This window comes from Oncorhynchus gorbuscha, linkage group LG18 (genome assembly GCF_021184085.1).
Source record: "Oncorhynchus gorbuscha isolate QuinsamMale2020 ecotype Even-year linkage group LG18, OgorEven_v1.0, whole genome shotgun sequence".
In the NCBI taxonomy this organism is placed as follows: Eukaryota; Metazoa; Chordata; class Actinopteri; order Salmoniformes; family Salmonidae; genus Oncorhynchus; species Oncorhynchus gorbuscha.
In genome coordinates this window covers 81,177,319-81,194,433 of record NC_060190.1, presented here as the reverse complement: position 1 = coordinate 81,194,433, position 17,115 = coordinate 81,177,319, and positions in this window count along the sequence as shown.

The following is a 17,115-nucleotide window of genomic DNA, read 5'->3' as shown; positions in this document are numbered from 1 at the left end:
GTCACCCCGCTCCTCCGTTCTCTCCACTGGCTTCCAGTTGAAGCTCGCATCCGCTACAAGACCATGGTGCTTGCCTACGGAGCTGTGAGGGGAACGGCACCTCAGTACCTCCAGGCTCTGATCAGGCCCTACACCCAAACAAGGGCACTGCGTTCATCCACCTCTGGCCTGCTCGCCTCCCTACCACTGAGGAAGTACAGCTCCCGCTCAGCCCAGTCAAAACTGTTCGCTGCCCTGGCCCCCCAATGGTGGAACAAACTCCCTCACGACGCCAGGACAGCGGAGTCAATCACCACCTTCCGGAGACACCTGAAACCCCACCTCTTTAAGGAATACCTAGGATAGGTTAAGTAATCCCTCTCACCCCACCCCCCCTAAGTTTTAGATGCACTATTGTTAAGTGACTGTCCCACTGGATGTCATAAGGTGAATGCACCAATTTGTAAGTCGCTCTGGATAAGAGCGTCTGCTAAATGACTTAAATGTAAATGTAAATGTGTTCTCACCTTGCCTACCTGGTTAAATAAAGGTGTTCTCACCTTGCCTACCTGGTTAAATAAAGGTGTTCTCAACTAGCCTACCTGGTTAAATAAAGGTGTTCTCACCTTGCCTACCTGGTTAAATAAAGGTGTTCTCAACTAGCCTACCTGGTTAAATAAAGGTGTTCTCACCTTGCCTACCTGGTTAAATAAAGGTGTTCTCACCTTGCCTACCTGGTTAAATAAAGGTGTTCTCACCTTGCCTACCTGGTTAAATAAAGGTGTTCTCACCTTGCCTACCTGGTTAAATAAAGGTGTTCTCACCTTGCCTACCTGGTTAAATAAAGGTGTTCTCACCTTGCCTACCTGGTTAAATAAAGGTGTTCTCACCTTGCCTACCTGGTTAAATAAAGGTGTTCTCACCTTGCCTACCTGGTTAAATAAAGGTGTTCTCACCTTGCCTACCTGGTTAAATAAAGGGGAAATAAAGAAATAAAGTGGAAAGGAGGGGAAATAACTCCCACCATGCAGTAGAACACCTTCAGCTGTGGGGTCTTTGTAACGCAGTTTTGATAGTTATATTTTCAATAATGAATGGCTACCTGTTACAGGACAATTAGTTCAAAACCCATATTTTATTTTTTTGGTGTAAATGGCCAAGGAAGATGCACAAAACGTCCCCAACATCTCCTCCCAAATTGATATGGAACCTTCAAAAACACATGGAGCAACTGCGAAAAGAAATGGCTGAGGATATACTAACAATGTCTGGTATGTAATGACATTTAATTCAAAGTAAATGTCAATTCTTTATTTTGATGTAGTTGTGTGGGATGTTCAGTTCATGCTTTCAGAGTTCAGCAAAGCCAACAACTGCTTCATGTGTGTCACTGATAAAGAGCAAAGATGTGACCCAAAAGGCTATCTGGGTTAGTAACTTTATTTAACATGTTTATAATCTTTTTCAGACAATTTATTATACAACACAATGGATGGCTAATTCGTCATACGTCATACTGTGTTGATATTTTATATTATTTGAAAGTTTAAAAAATGTACGTAAAATAGAGTGAGATGAAAATGGACAAACTCAAGGGGTGTGCAATGTGTATGCCCACTGAGAGAACATTCTGAACCTTGATTGAAGTCAGGTCACATGACCAAAGAGCTATTGAAATTAGAATGTTTGAACAATTCTTGTAAAAAAAACATGTGAGATGAATATGAACAAGATAGAATGGTAGTCAGTGGACATTCGGAAACCTTGTTAGAGTCAAGTAGGTCACATGACCAAGAAACTATTGAAATTCAAATGTAAAAAAAGTGTGTGCTTTGTTTACGCTCCCTAACTAATTCAACTAGGAATACAAAATTCTGCTCACATTTCCACATGTTTAATTTGCTTTGAAAGCAAATTAATGTCCAAATCATGAAAATAAGACCCGTGCAATGTTGTGCGCAAATTTTCCAACATCATGACACTTATTTGGAGTTCTGTGGCTCAAGTGTTTTGAAAACTATTGAGGTTTGAATGTCCTTCGAATATCCAACTTGAATCTTTAAAAAAATAAATTTAAAAAAAGACCCTTAGATAGGATAACTAGGTTATGGTTAGGAAAATGGTTAATGACTTGGCTAGGGTTAGCTAAAGTTCACAAAAAGAGTGTGAGCGGAGGTCCTACTTCTGTTTTTCAGAGGTAACGGACGTTCGGTTGAAAACACAGACAGAACAATGAGATGTAGTTACAAGTCTTTGTTGTATCCCTTTTTTTATCCCTGAAAACCAATGTTTTCTGGTGACACCACATAGGCAAATAATACCTATTATATTGACAAGAACCACTCTAATAAGGAACCAGTCTGACCATTCTGGCCAATGAGAGGGCAGATAGTGGGTGAACAAGAGGCACAACTAAAATCGTTTTACTCAAAGTTGCCGGAATGCCACGTGCATGCACTTTCGTCAACGCATTTGTAACAGCCTAAACATTATGAAACAGCTATTCGATCAAATAAGCCTCAAATGATTTGACACTCTCCATAGACCTCCGTACAAAAATAAGGTTTTGGGTTGAGTAAATCCTCTCCCTTCGCCTCTTCCTCTCTGGCAAAATCTGCTGCTAAACTCAGAATTTACTGTAAGGTAAATATAGGAAGGCTCGTGTACCAATGGGTGGATTGGATTATGCTAAACCGCGGGTCACTGGTCTATGGCCCGTGACATGAAATGGTTTAAAGTGGTAAGGGAAGAGGGCACTTATCAACAGTAATCTGCAATGCCAGGTCATGTTGTAATTTGTCAACAACAGTAGTGTAAAGTACTTGAACTGTGCCACTGTCTCTTATCTAGAAGAGATAACGCGTCCATTGAACTGATTCTGTACATTAACAGTACAATATCCAGGCACGTACACAGAGAGGATCTACAAGTACACAGAGAGGGTTCTACAAGTACACAGAGAGGGTTCTACAAGTACACAGAGAGGGTTCTACAAGTACTCAGAGAGTATTCTACAAGTACACAGAGAGGATCTACAAGTCCACAGAGAGGATCTACAAGTACACAGAGAGGGGTCTACAAGTACACAGAGAGGGTTCTACAAGTCCACAGAGAGGGTTCTACAAGTCCACAGAGAGGATCTACAAGTCCACAGAGAGGATCTACAAGTACACAGAGAGGGTTCTACAAGTACACAGAGAGGGTTCTACAAGTCCACAGAGAGGATCTACAAGTACACAGAGAGGGTTCTACAAGTACACAGAGAGGATTCTACAAGTACACAGAGAGGGTTCTACAAGTCCACAGAGAGGATCTACAAGTCCACAGAGAGGATCTACAAGTACACAGAGAGGGTTCTACAAGTACACAGAGAGGGTTCTACAAGTCCACAGAGAGAGTTCTACAAGTACACAGAGAGGATTTACAAGTACACAGAGAGGCTTCTACAAGTACACAGAGAGGGGTCTACAAGTACACAGAGAGGGTTCTACAAGTCCACAGAGAGGGTTCTACAAGTACACAGAGAGGGGTCTACAAGTACACAGAGAGGGGTCTACAAGTACACAGAGAGGGTTCTACAAGTACACAGAGAGGGGTCTACCAGTACACAGAGAGGGGTCTACAAGTACACAGAGAGGGGTCTACAAGTACACAGAGAGGATCTACAAGTCCACAGATAGGATCTACAAGTCCACAGATAGGATCTACAAGTCCACAGAGAGGGTTGTACAAGTGCTTCCCCCTCTCTAGTGAAAATTCCCCTTCAAATATTGATTGTGTACCAAATATTAGGAACACCATTTGTACACTAAGTCTATGTTTTTCAAGGTATTTTTTTCTTCATGGCTTATCAGAAGAACCTGACAGCCTGTTGTTTTAAGATACATTATCACATTAGATATGTTTACATAGTGCCAGTGATGAAGTCACTGAGTCTAATTTAATTTAACATCTTAATGTCTTTTGCAGGTTCCTGACCAACGCTCCTAAGCACAGATCTAGGATCAGCTCATCCTCATCAAATCCAAACCAAGACCTTTTTAAACCAAAAGGGGACCACTAACCTCAGACCAGCGATTAAACCCCACGTCTTCCTGCCAAGACACTGACACTCCGTCCAGAATTCCTCTGGACTCCAGCCGTCCATCCATCCATCCATCCATCCATCCATCCATCCATCCACACCCCAGCCAGCCAGCCATGGGTCTGATGGGCGAGGACATGGAGTGCTGTGTCTGCCTCCAGCCCTACTCTCGCAGGGAGAAGATCCCTCGGCTGCTCCACTGTAAGCACACAATCTGTGGGCTGTGCTTGCAGGCGATATCCAGGCTCCAAAGCGGCCTACTAACAGTGTGCTGCCCAGTGTGCCGTTGGATCACCTGCACCGAACCCAGCCTCACCCTGCCGGGGTCGCTGTGGGTTAACACTGAGATCTGGGACCAGATTCTAGACAGACAACAGGAAGAGGAGGAGGAGAAAGAGGAGGAAGAGTGGAAGGGAGCTAACAGACAGACACGGACCACCACACAGTACAGATGGTGAGTACCCCAGGCAAAGGTGGATGGATTGATAGACATATTTAGAAACCTGGAGAAACTCTCTCTCTCTCTCTCTCTCTCTCTCTCTCTCTCTCTCTCTCTCTCTCTCTCTCTCTCTCTCTCTCTCTCTCTCTCTCTCTCTCTCTCTCTCTCTCTCTCTCTCTCTCTCTCTCTCTCTCTCTCTCTCTCTCTCTCTCTCTCTCTCTCTCTCTCTCTCTCTCTCTCTCTCTCTCTCTCTCTCTCTCTCTCTCTCTCTGCTCAAACTTCAGGATTTCCTGAGGAGGATGAAGCACAATGTACTGTAAACTGAGAAGACGAAGAGCAGAGAAAAAGAAGACTGGAATTTCCCATTTCAGAGTAGGAGATACTCATTGAGTAATGAAGCTAATTCATAAAACAGGACCGACCGGTGATTTTCCATACTGAAGCAAGATTGAACCAATTATTCATATGCTTTGTGTTTGATTGACTTAGTTAGGTTAAGGTTAGGAAAAGGCTTAGGGTTAGCTCTCCGAACCAGCTACGAAAGTCATTTCAGGTCGTAGCTGTACCGAAGTGGGGTTTTTAGGAAGTCCTCCTAGTACGTTTGATCAGGGCCCCATCTACCCTGTTATCTAATCTAACCCCCATACATACCATTCCTTATATAGTATACTACTTTTAGTCAGGGCTCCATCCACCCTGTTATCTAATCTAACCCCCATACATACCATTCCTTATATAGTATACTACTTTTAGTCAGGGCTCCATCCACCCTGTTATCTAATCTAACCCCCATACATACCATTCCTCATATAGTATACTACTTTTAGTCAGGGCTCCATCCACCCTGTTATCTAATCTAACCCCCATACATACCATTCCTCATATAGTATACTACTTTTAGTCAGGGCTCCATCCACCCTGTTATCTAATCTAACCCCCATACATACCATTCCTTATATAGTATACTACTTTTAGTCAGGGCCCCATCCACCCTGTTATCTAATCTAACCCCCATACATACAGTACATCAGAATGTTGTAGTTTTTATTTCTCTTTCTACATATCTCCCGTTAATGACTAACTACTGTTTTTTTCCTCTCTTAGTTGGAAAAGAGGAGGGAGCTGTAGGTTAACAAATAAATTACGCTCATATGTGACAGTTTGTATGATGACTCATTCAATTACAGGAAATGTTGCATACAGATGGTAGACCCAAAACACTGAGACACTAACCCTTAGGACATGCTGTCTGTCTGCCTACCTGTCTCTCTGTTTGTCTATCTGCCTGTCTCTCTGTCTGTCTATCTGCCTGTCTCTCTGTCTCTGTCTATCTGCCTGTCTCTCTGTCTGTCTCTCTGTCTCTGTCTATCTGCCTGTCTGTCTGTCTATCTGCCTGCCTCTCTGTCTCTGTCTATCTGCCTGCCTCTCTGTCTCTGTCTATCTGCCTGTCTCTCTAGCTCTGAATCTGTCTATCTGCCTGTCTCTCTAGCTCTGTCTATCTGCCTGGATCTCTCTCTGTCTATCTGCCTGTCTCTCTCTCTGTCTATCTGCCTGTCTCTCTCTCTGTCTATCTGCCTGTCTCTCTCTCTGTCTATCTGCCTGTCTCTCTCTCTGTCTATCTGCCTGTCTCTCTGTCTCTGTCTACCTGCCTGGATCTCTGTCTCTGTCTACCTGCCTGTCTCTCTCTCTGTCTATCTGCCTGTCTCTCTCTCTGTCTATCTGCCTGTCTCTCTCTCTGTCTATCTGCCTGTCTATCTGCCTGTCTCTCTCTCTGTCTATCTGCCTGTCTCTCTCTCTGTCTATCTGCCTGGATCTCTCTCTCTGTCTATCTGCCGGTCTCTCTCTCTGTCTATCTGCCTGTATTTCTGTCTCTGTCTGTCTGATTGTATGTCTGTTTCTGTCACATGTCATGACGCTGTTGAGACGAAGCAGGTACGGGGAGTAAAACATTGAATTATAACGGACAGAGACGAGACAAGAAACAATAAATGCAGCAGCGTTGGAACAGACAAATATAGGAGAGGAAAATTGAGTCCAGGTGAGTCCAATAACACTGATGCTGGTGACCAGGGAAGGCAGGTGTGAGTGATGCAGGGTAATCTGGAGCCCTCAAGCGCCAGGGGAAGGGAAGAGTGGGAGCAGATGTGACAGTTTCTCTGTCAGCCTGTTCTGTCTGACTCTGTCTGTCTGACTCTGCCTGTCTGTTCTGTCTGCCTGTCTCTGTCTGCCTGTTCTGTCTGCCTGTTCTGTCTGCCTGTTCTGTCTCTGTTCTGTCTGTCTGCCTCTGTCTGTCTGACTCTGTCTGCCTGTTCTGTCTGCCTGTTCTGTCTGTCTGCCTCTGTCTGTCTGCCTCTGTCTGTCTGACTCTGTCTGCCTGTTCTGTCTGCCTGTTCTGTCTGACTCTGTCTGTCTGACTCTGTCTGCCTGTTCTGTCTGCCTGTTCTGTCTGACTCTGTCTGTCTGCCTCTGTCTGTCTGACTCTGTCTGCCTGTCTCTGCCTGCCTGTTCTGTCTGTCTCTGCCTGCCTGTTCTGTCTGCCTGTCTCTGTCTGCCTGTTCTGTCTGCCTGTTCTGTCTGCCTGTCTCTGTCTGCCTGTCTCTGCCTGCCTGTTCTGTCTGACTCTGTCTGTCTGCCTCTGTCTGTCTGTCATTACAACGCTACTGACCCACTCAAACATAATTTTTAAATACAGAAATATGGACCCAGTAGACACCGTGAGTAGGTTGGTGAATGAGGACCATTAAACAGAGAAATATGGACCCAGTAGACACCGTGAGTAGGTTGGTGAATGAGGACCATTAAACAGAGAAATATGGACCTAGTAGACACTGTGAGTAGGTTGGTGAATGAGGACCATTGTGTGTATATATACTAGTGGTATAATTAGGTTACCAATGTGATGGTGGTTAATTAGGAGACAACAGTCTATATAGACCCTAGTGAGGAGACAACAGTCTATATATAGACCCTAGTGAGGAGACAACAGTCTATATAGACCCTAATGAGGAGACAACAGTCTATATAGACCCTAGTGAGGAGACAACAGTCTATATAGACCTTAATGAGGAGACAACAGTCTATATAGGGTCTAATGAGGAGACAACAGTCTATATAGACACTAGTGAGGAGACAACAATCTATATAGACCCTAGTGAGGAGACAACAGTCTATATAGACCTTAATGAGGAGACAACAGTCTATATAGACCCTAATGAGGAGACAACAGTCTATATAGACCCTAATGAGGAGACAACAGTCTATATAGACCCTAGTGAGGAGACAACAGTCTATATAGACACTAGTGAGGAGACAACAGTCTATATAGACCCTAGTGAGGAGACAACAGTCTATATAGACACTAGTGAGGAGACAACAGTCTATATAGACACTAGTGAGGAGACAACAGTCTATATAGACCTTAATGAGGAGACAACAGTCTATATAGACCCTAGTGAGGAGACAACAGTCTATATAGGCACTAGTGAGGAGACAACAGTCTATATAGACCCTAGTGAGGAGACAACAGTCTATATAGACCCTAGTGAGGAGACAACAGTCTATATAGGCCCAAATTAGGAGACAACAGTCTATATATACCTAATGAGGAGACAACAGTCTATATAGACCCTAGTGAGGAGACAACAGTCTATATAGACCCTAGTGAGGAGACAACAGTCTATATAGGCCCTAATGAGGAGACAACAGTCTATATAGACCCTAGTGAGTAGACAACAGTCTATCTAGACCCTAGTGAAGAGACAACAGTCTATATAGACCCTAGTGAGGAGACAACAGTCTATATAGACCCTATATATAATCTTTGTGTTTAATATGTCTATTTTATGGCTCCTATGTGGTTTGTTTTTCTTAACTTTTCTTGATAATTGTAGCATTAAGGTGTCTGTCAGAGAAATAGGCAGCTCTATTGTCCCTGTCTGTGTCCCAATTGGATTCCTATTCCATAGGTATTCCACTGCTTTTGACCAGAGCCTTTGCCTTTAAAGTAGTGCACTATGTAGGGAATAGGGTGCCATTTGGGACAAACAGGGCTGACGGTAGAGCTGGTTACCGTCCCTGGCTAACAGAATTACTCATCATTTACTGTCATTTAGCTCATGTTGTTTTAGTGTGCAGCTTACTCATGACTTCAGAAAGCAGAAAAATAACCATTAGAAACTAGCAGAAGACTTTGACAAAGATCCATCAGTCTCTTGTTCTGGCCCTTTAATGATAGGAATTCATTTGTGAGATACACCCACATTTCCTGCTTCATTATTTTGGTGAATAGACAACCGTGTTTCACCTGGAATTTCCAGTTGAACAATAAGTAGAGCCGTCATAAATTGTCAATTCAAAAACAATCCGGTTTCAACAGGGAGACTGTTTTCTAATTGACTGGTTAGGGGGGTTGTTTACAAGGTTTAAACAGGGAGACTGTTTTCTAATTGACTGGTTAGGGGGGTTGTTTACAAGGTTTCAACAGGGAGACTGTTTTCTAATTGACTGGTTAGGGGGGTTGTTAACAAGGTTTCAACAGGGAGACTGTTTTCTAATTGACTGGTTAGGGGGTTTTACAAGGTTTAAACAGGGAGACTGTTTTCTAATTGACTGGTTAGGGGGGTTGTTTACAAGGTTTAAACAGGGAGACTGTTTTCTAATTGACTGGTTAGGGGGGTTGTTTACAAGGTTTAAACAGGGAGACTGTTTTCTAATTGACTGGTTAGGGGGGTTGTTTACAAGGTTTCAACAGGGAGACTGTTTTCTAATTGACTGGTTAGGGGGGTTGTTTACAAGGTTTCAACAGGGAGACTGTTTTCTAATTGACTGGTTAGGGGGGTTGTTAACAAGGTTTCCACTGAATTTGTGACTTGATTTTATTAGAAACAGGTGACTTTAAAACTAAAACAACACAGCAGCCTGAAACTCTCCTGGTTGGTGTTTCATTCATCCATCATTTCAGCAGATGTTTATGGTAAAACAACTGGACAGCCCACTCACTCATTAACACCTGACATTTCCATGGAGTCCTGGGATCCATATACACTATAAAACACCTCATTCACAATATACAGGTAAACAATATACTGTAAGATAAGTGAGTCATTAAAGGGTCATAGGAGAAGTCCAACAAACTTCTTCCATTAAACTGTGTCTCTTATCTAGACGAGGTCTGGCTTCCATTGAACTGATTATGTACATTAACACTACAATAATCAGGCAAGTACACAGAGAGGATCTACAAGTACACAGAGAGGATTCTACAAGTACACAGAGAGGATCTACAAGTACACAGAGAGGATCTACAAGTACACAGAGAGGATTCTACAAGTACACAGAGAGGATCTACAAGTACACAGAGAGGATCTACAAGTCCACAGAGAGGGTTCTACAAGTCCACAGAGAGGGTTCTACAAGTCCACAGAGAGGATCTACAAGTCCACAGAGAGGGTCTACAAGTCCACAGAGAGGGTTCTACAAGTCCACAGAGAGGGTTCTACAAGTCCACAGAGAGGATCTACAAGTCCACAGAGAGGATCTACAAGTACACAGAGAGGGTTCTACAAGTCCACAGAGAGGATCTACAAGTCCACAGAGAGGATCTACAAGTCCACAGAGAGGATCTATAAGTCCACAGAGAGGATCTACAAGTACAGAGAGAGGATCTACAAGTCCACAGAGAGGATCTACAAGTCCACAGAGGATCTACAAGTCCACAGAGAGGATCTATAAGTCCACAGAGAGGATCTACAAGTCCACAGAGGATCTACAAGTCCACAGAGAGGATCTATAAGTCCACAGAGAGGATCTACAAGTACACAGAGAGGATCTACAAGTCCACAGAGGATCTACAAGTCCACAGAGAGGATCTACAAGTACACAGAGAGGATATATAAGTCCACAGAGAGGATCTACAAGTACACAGAGAGTGTTCTACAAGTACACAGAGAGGATCTACAAGTCCACAGAGAGGATCTACAAGTACACAGAGAGGATCTACAAGTCCACAGAAAGGATCTACAAGTCCACAGAGAGGGTTGTACAAGTGCTTTCCACTCTCTAGTGAAAATTCCCCTTCAAATATTGTTCCATCATAAACTGGACCAAATATTAGGAACACCATTTGTACACTCAGTCTATGTCAAGGAAAGAGCATGTGTTCTTAATGTTTTGTACACTCAGTGTACGTGCCATTTGTAGAAATGAACACCTGCCCTGAAAATGTCAATACACGGCCCTGGAAATTCTCCTGAAGTGTCCTATTATGCTATAGAAGTGACCTAGAAGTGTTTAACTCGTTCCATGGAACTTTCCTGCCTCACCTGAGAGTAGAGGAGGTGAGAGACCGCCCTTTCTGGGATAATAACTGAATTTAGTCTCCTCCCCAAAAGCTTAAAATAGGAGCACACACACTCTTCTCTCACACACACAAAGTTTTGCAATAGGATAGTTGGTCGCTGTGCTGAAAATCTTCCAGAACCTGTAAGTAAAATATTGTCTCTCATTGATAATGATAAAAGTGAAAAGGTTTGTCTATATCTGATAACTATGGATGTTATAAATGTGTGTGATATTTTTCAAGGTATTTTTTTCTTCATGGCTTATCAGAAGAACCTGACAGTCTGTTGATTTAAGATACATTATCACATTAGATATGTTTACATAGTGCCAGTGATGAAGTCACTGAGTCTAATTTAATTTAACATCTTAATGTCTTTTGCAGGTTCCTGACCTACGCTCCTAAGCACAGATCTAGGATCAGCTCATCCTCATCACATCCAAACCAAGACCTTATTAAACCAAAAGGGGAACACTAACCTCAGACCAGCGATTAAACCCCACGTCTTCCTGCCAAGACACTGACACTCCGTCCAGAATTCCTCTGGACTCCAGCCGTCCATCCATCCATCCATCCACACCCCAGCCAGCCAGCCATGGGTCTGATGGGCGAGGACATGGAGTGCTGTGTCTGCCTCCAGCCCTACTCTCGCAGGGAGAAGATCCCTCGGATGCTCCACTGTAAGCACACATTCTGTGGGCTGTGCTTGCAGGCGATGTCCAGGCTCCAAAGCGGCCTACTGACAGTCTGCTGCCCCTGTGCCGTTGGATCACCTGCACCGAACCCAGCCTCACCCTGCCGGGGTCGCTGTGGGTTAACACTGAGATCTGGGACCAGATTCTAGACAGACAACAGGAAGAGGAGGAGGAGAAAGAGGAGGAAGAGTGGAAGGGAGCTAACAGACAGACACGGACCACCACACAGTACAGATGGTGAGTACCCCAGGCAAAGGTGGATGGATTGATAGACAGATTTAGAAACCTGGAGAAACCTTCCTCTGTTCTCTGATCTTCCTAAAATTTAGTTCTGTGTCTTTTGTTCTCTATTTCTCTCTCTCTCTCTCTCTCTCTCTCTCTCTCTCTCTCTCTCTCTCTCTCTCTCTCTCTCTCTCTCTCTCTCTCTCTCTCTCTCTCTCTCTCTCTCTCTTCTGTTTATTTCCCCCTTCTCTCCTGTCCTGTAGTTCTCCATCAAGGCATTGTGGCATGAGGCTCAAACTACAGAATTTCCTGAGGAGGATGAAGCACAATGTACTGTAAACTGAGAAGACGAAGAGCAGACTGGAATTTCCCATTTCAGAGTAGGAGATACTCATTGAGTAATGAAGCTAATTCATTCCCGGTGATTTTCCATAATGAAGCAGATTGAACCAATTATTCATATGCTTTGTGTTTGATTGACTTTGGGAATATATATCACTAGCCACTTTAAACAATGCTACCTTATATAATGTTACTTACCCTACATTATTCATCTCATATCATATGTATATAAAATCATCGGCATCCGTAACACGTATCACTAGCCACTTTAACTATGCCACTTTGACTTTTTCTCATCTCATATGAAGCAAGATTGAACCAATTATTCATATGCTTTGTGTTTGATTACTTTGGGAATGTCTAATGTTCTCAGTCAACTTGTATGGCCACTTTAACTATCTGTTTACCATCACTCATTCATATATCTACTGTATTACATTATCCCCTTACACTGTGTATAAGACAGTAGTTTTGGAATTAGTTAGATTACTTGTTGGTTATCACTGCACAGACAACTAGAAGCACAAGCATTTCGCTACACTCGCATTAACATCTGCTAACCATGTGTATGTGACAAATAAAATTTGATTTGATTTGATTTTATTTGATTTGATTTGAATGTGTAACAGTCAACTTACCTGGTAAAATAACGGTTACATTATAATGTTAATTATACAGACAGACAGACAGACAGACAGACAGACAGACAGACAGACAGACAGACAGACAGACAGACAGACAGACAGACAGACAGACAGACAGACAGACAGACAGACAGACAGACAGACAGACAGACAGATAGATAGATAGATAGATAGATAGATAGATAGATAGATAGATAGATAGATAGATAGATATAATATAATGTAATATAACTGTATATATAATATGACATTTGTAATGTCTTTATTGTTTTGAACCTTCTGTATATGTGTAATGTTTACTGTTAATTTTTATTGTTTATTTCACTTTATGTATTCACTTTATATATTATCTACCTCACTTGCTTTGGCAATGTTAACACGTTTCCCATGCCAATAAAGCCCCTTCAATATAATTGAATTTAATTGATAGAGGGGTGAAGGTTAGAGACTGTGTACAATACAATATGCTGTGAACAATGTTTATAATAATGTTTAATGATTTGATAAAAGGTGTATTACTGCGTGAAGGAAGTGGAGGTTTAGTATTCATTATGACATCATTTTAGAACAGCTTTAATGTTGCAGATTGTTTCTTTTATTAATGTAATTGTCTGCATCATTTCCAGTCCCCCAAATCAGGGATGTTGGATTAGTTTATCCTCATTGTACATGTTTCATTCATCTGTTCTGTTTGAAGAGCAGGTTTTTTATACTGGAATTAGATTTATTGGTTAATAAATACATCCACTTTAAAAGAACCCCGTCTTAGAGTTGTGAAATTGCTTATTATTATCATTACATTTGGAAAGTAACTGTCTGATATCCAACTATTTATGGACCCCAAATAGAGTTGGGGGTGTTAATACACTTCACATTCTACACTACTATTTCCTAAAACACAAAACAAACCCTAAACATTCTACTGTCCTTGGTTTTGATGTGTGCAGTACATGACTGAAATCACTCTCTGTCGTAATCATGTCTCAGAGAACCCTGTATCCATTATTGCATATGAGATTCCATAAAAACACGTCACTTTGATAAAGCTATAACCGGAATTTACTTCTTCGTTGCAGGTTAGGATAATTTATGCAGCATGTTCGGGGAATTAACGTTGCAGGTTAGGAGAATGAGGTTAAGGTTAGGAAAAGGCTTAGGGTTAGCTCTCCTAACCAGCTACGAAAGTCATTTCAGGTCGTAGCTGTACCGAAGTGGGTTTTTTAGGAAGTCCTCCTAGTACGTTTGATCAGGGCTCCATCCACCCTGTTATCTAATCTAACCCCCATACATACCATTCCTTATATAGTATACTACTTTTAGTCAGGGCTCCATCCACCCTGTTATCTAATCTAACCCCCATACATACTATTCCTTATATAGTATACTACTTTTAGTCAGGGCTCCATCCACCCTGTTATCTAATCTAACCCCCATACATACAGTACATCAGAATGTTGTAGTTTTTATTTCTCTTTCTACATATCTCCCGTTAATGACTAACTACTGTTTTTTTCCTCTCTTAGTTGGAAAAGAGGAGGGAGCTGTAGATTAACAAATAAATTACGCTCATATGTGACAGTTTGTATGATGACTCATTCAATTACAGGAAATGTTGCATACAGATGGTAGACCCAAAACACTGAGACACTAACCCTTAGGACATGCTGTCTGTCTGCCTACCTGTCTCTCTGTTTGTCTGTCTATCTGCCTGTCTCTCTGTCTCTATCTATCTGCCTGTCTCTCTGTCTCTGTCTATCTGCCTGTCTCTCTCTCTGTCTATCTGCCTGTCTCTCTGTCTCTGTCTATCTGCCTGTCTCTCTGTCTCTGTCTATCTGCCTGTCTCTCTGTCTCTGTCTATCTGCCTGTCTCTCTGTCTCTGAATCTGTCTGCCTACCTGTCTCTCTGTTTGTCTGTCTATCTGCCTGTCTCTCTGTCTCTGTCTATCTGCCTGTCTCTCTGTTTGTCTGTCTATCTGCCTGTCTGTCTGTTTACAAGGTTTCAACAGGGAGACTGTTTTCTAATTGACTGGTTAGGGGGGTTGTTTACAAGGTTTCAACAGGGAGACTGTTTTCTAATTGACTGGTTAGGGGGGTTGTTTACAAGGTTTCAACAGGGAGACTGTTTTCTATTTGACTGGTTAGGGGGGTTGTTTACAAGGTTTCAACAGGGAGACTGTTTTCTAATTGACTGGTTAGGGGGGTTGTTTACAAGGTTTCAACAGGGAGACTGTTTTCTAATTGACTGGTTAGGGGGGTTGTTTACAAGGTTTCAACAGGGAGACTGTTTTCTAATTGACTGGTTAGGGGTTTTGTACAAGGTTTCAACAGGGAGACTGTTTTCTAATTGACTGGTTAGGGGGTTGTTTACAAGGTTTCAACAGGGAGACTGTTTTCTAATTGACTGGTTAGGGGTTGTTTACAAGGTTTCAACAGGGAGACTGTTTTCTAATTGACTGGTTAGGGGTTGTCTACAAGGTTTCAACAGGGAGACTGTTTTCTAATTGCTTGGTTAGGGGGTTGTCTACAAGGTTTCAACAGGGAGACTGTTTTCTAATTGACTGGTTAGGGGTTGTCTACAAGGTTTCAACAGGGAGACTGTTTTCTAATTGACTGGTTAGGGGGTAGTTTACAAGGTTTAAACAGGGAGACTGTTTTCTAATTGACTGGTTAGGGGGTTTTGTACAAGGTTTCAACAGGGAGACTGTTTTCTAATTGACTGGTTAGGGGGGTTGTCTACAAGGTTTCAACAGGGAGACTGTTTTCTAATTGACTGGTTAGGGGGGTTGTTTACAAGGTTTCAACAGGGAGACTGTTTTCTAATTGACTGGTTAGGGGTTGTTTACAAGGTTTCAACAGGGAGACTGTTTTCTAATTGACTGGTTAGGGGGTTGTTTACAAGGTTTCAACAGGGAGACTGTTTTCTAATTGACTGGTTAGGGGGTTTTGTACAAGGTTTCAACAGGGAGACTGTTTTCTAATTGACTGGTTAGGGGGGTTGTTTACAAGGTTTCAACAGGGAGACTGTTTTCTAATTGACTGGTTAGGGGGGTTGTTAACAAGGTTTCCACTGAATTTGTGACTTGATTTTATTAGAAGCAGGTGACTTTAAAACTAAAACAACACAGCAGCCTGAAACTCTCCTGGTTGGTGTTTCATTCATCCATCAATTCAGCAGATGTTTATGGTAAAACAACTGGACAGCCCACTCACTCATTAACACCTGACATTTCCATGGAGTCCTGGGATCCATATACACTATAAAACACCTCATTCACAATATACAGGTAAACAATATACTGTAAGATAAGGGAGTCATTAAAGGGTCATAGGAGAAGTCCAACAAACTTCTTCCATTGAACTGTGTCTCTTATCTAGAAGAGGTCTGGCTTCCATTGAACTGATTCTGTACATTAACACTACAATAATCAGGCAAGTACACAGACAGGATCTACAAGTACACAGAGAGGATCTACAAGTACACAGAGAGGATCTACAAGTACACAGAGAGGATTCTACAAGTACACAGAGAGGATCTACAAGTCCACAGAGAGGATTCTACAAGTACACAGAGAGGATCTACAAGTACACAGAGAGGATCTACAAGTACACAGAGAGGATCTACAAGTACACAGAGAGGATTCTACAAGTACACAGAGAGGATCTACAAGTACACAGAGAGGATCTACAAGTCCACAGAGAGGGTTCTACAAGTCCACAGAGAGGGTTCTACAAGTCCACAGAGAGGATCTACAAGTCCACAGAGAGGGTCTACAAGTCCACAGAGAGGGTTCTACAAGTCCACAGAGAGGGTTCTACAAGTCCACAGAGAGGATCTACAAGTCCACAGAGAGGATCTACAAGTCCACAGAGAGGATCTACAAGTCCACAGAGAGGATCTACAAGGCCACAGAGAGGATCTACAAGTACACAGAGAGGGTTCTACAAGTCCACAGAGAGGATCTACAAGTCCACAGAGAGGATCTACAAGTCCACAGAGAGGATCTATAAGTCCACAGAGAGGATCTACAAGTACAGAGAGAGGATCTACAAGTCCACAGAGAGGATCTACAAGTCCACAGAGGATCTACAAGTCCACAGAGAGGATCTATAAGTCCACAGAGAGGATCTACAAGTCCACAGAGGATCTACAAGTCCACAGAGAGGATCTATAAGTCCACAGAGAGGATCTACAAGTACACAGAGAGGATCTACAAGTCCACAGAGGATCTACAAGTCCACAGAGAGGATCTACAAGTACACAGAGAGGATATATAAGTCCACAGAGAGGATCTACAAGTACACAGAGAGGGTTCTACAAGTACACAGAGAGGATCTACAAGTCCACAGAGAGGATCTACAAGTACACAGAGAGGA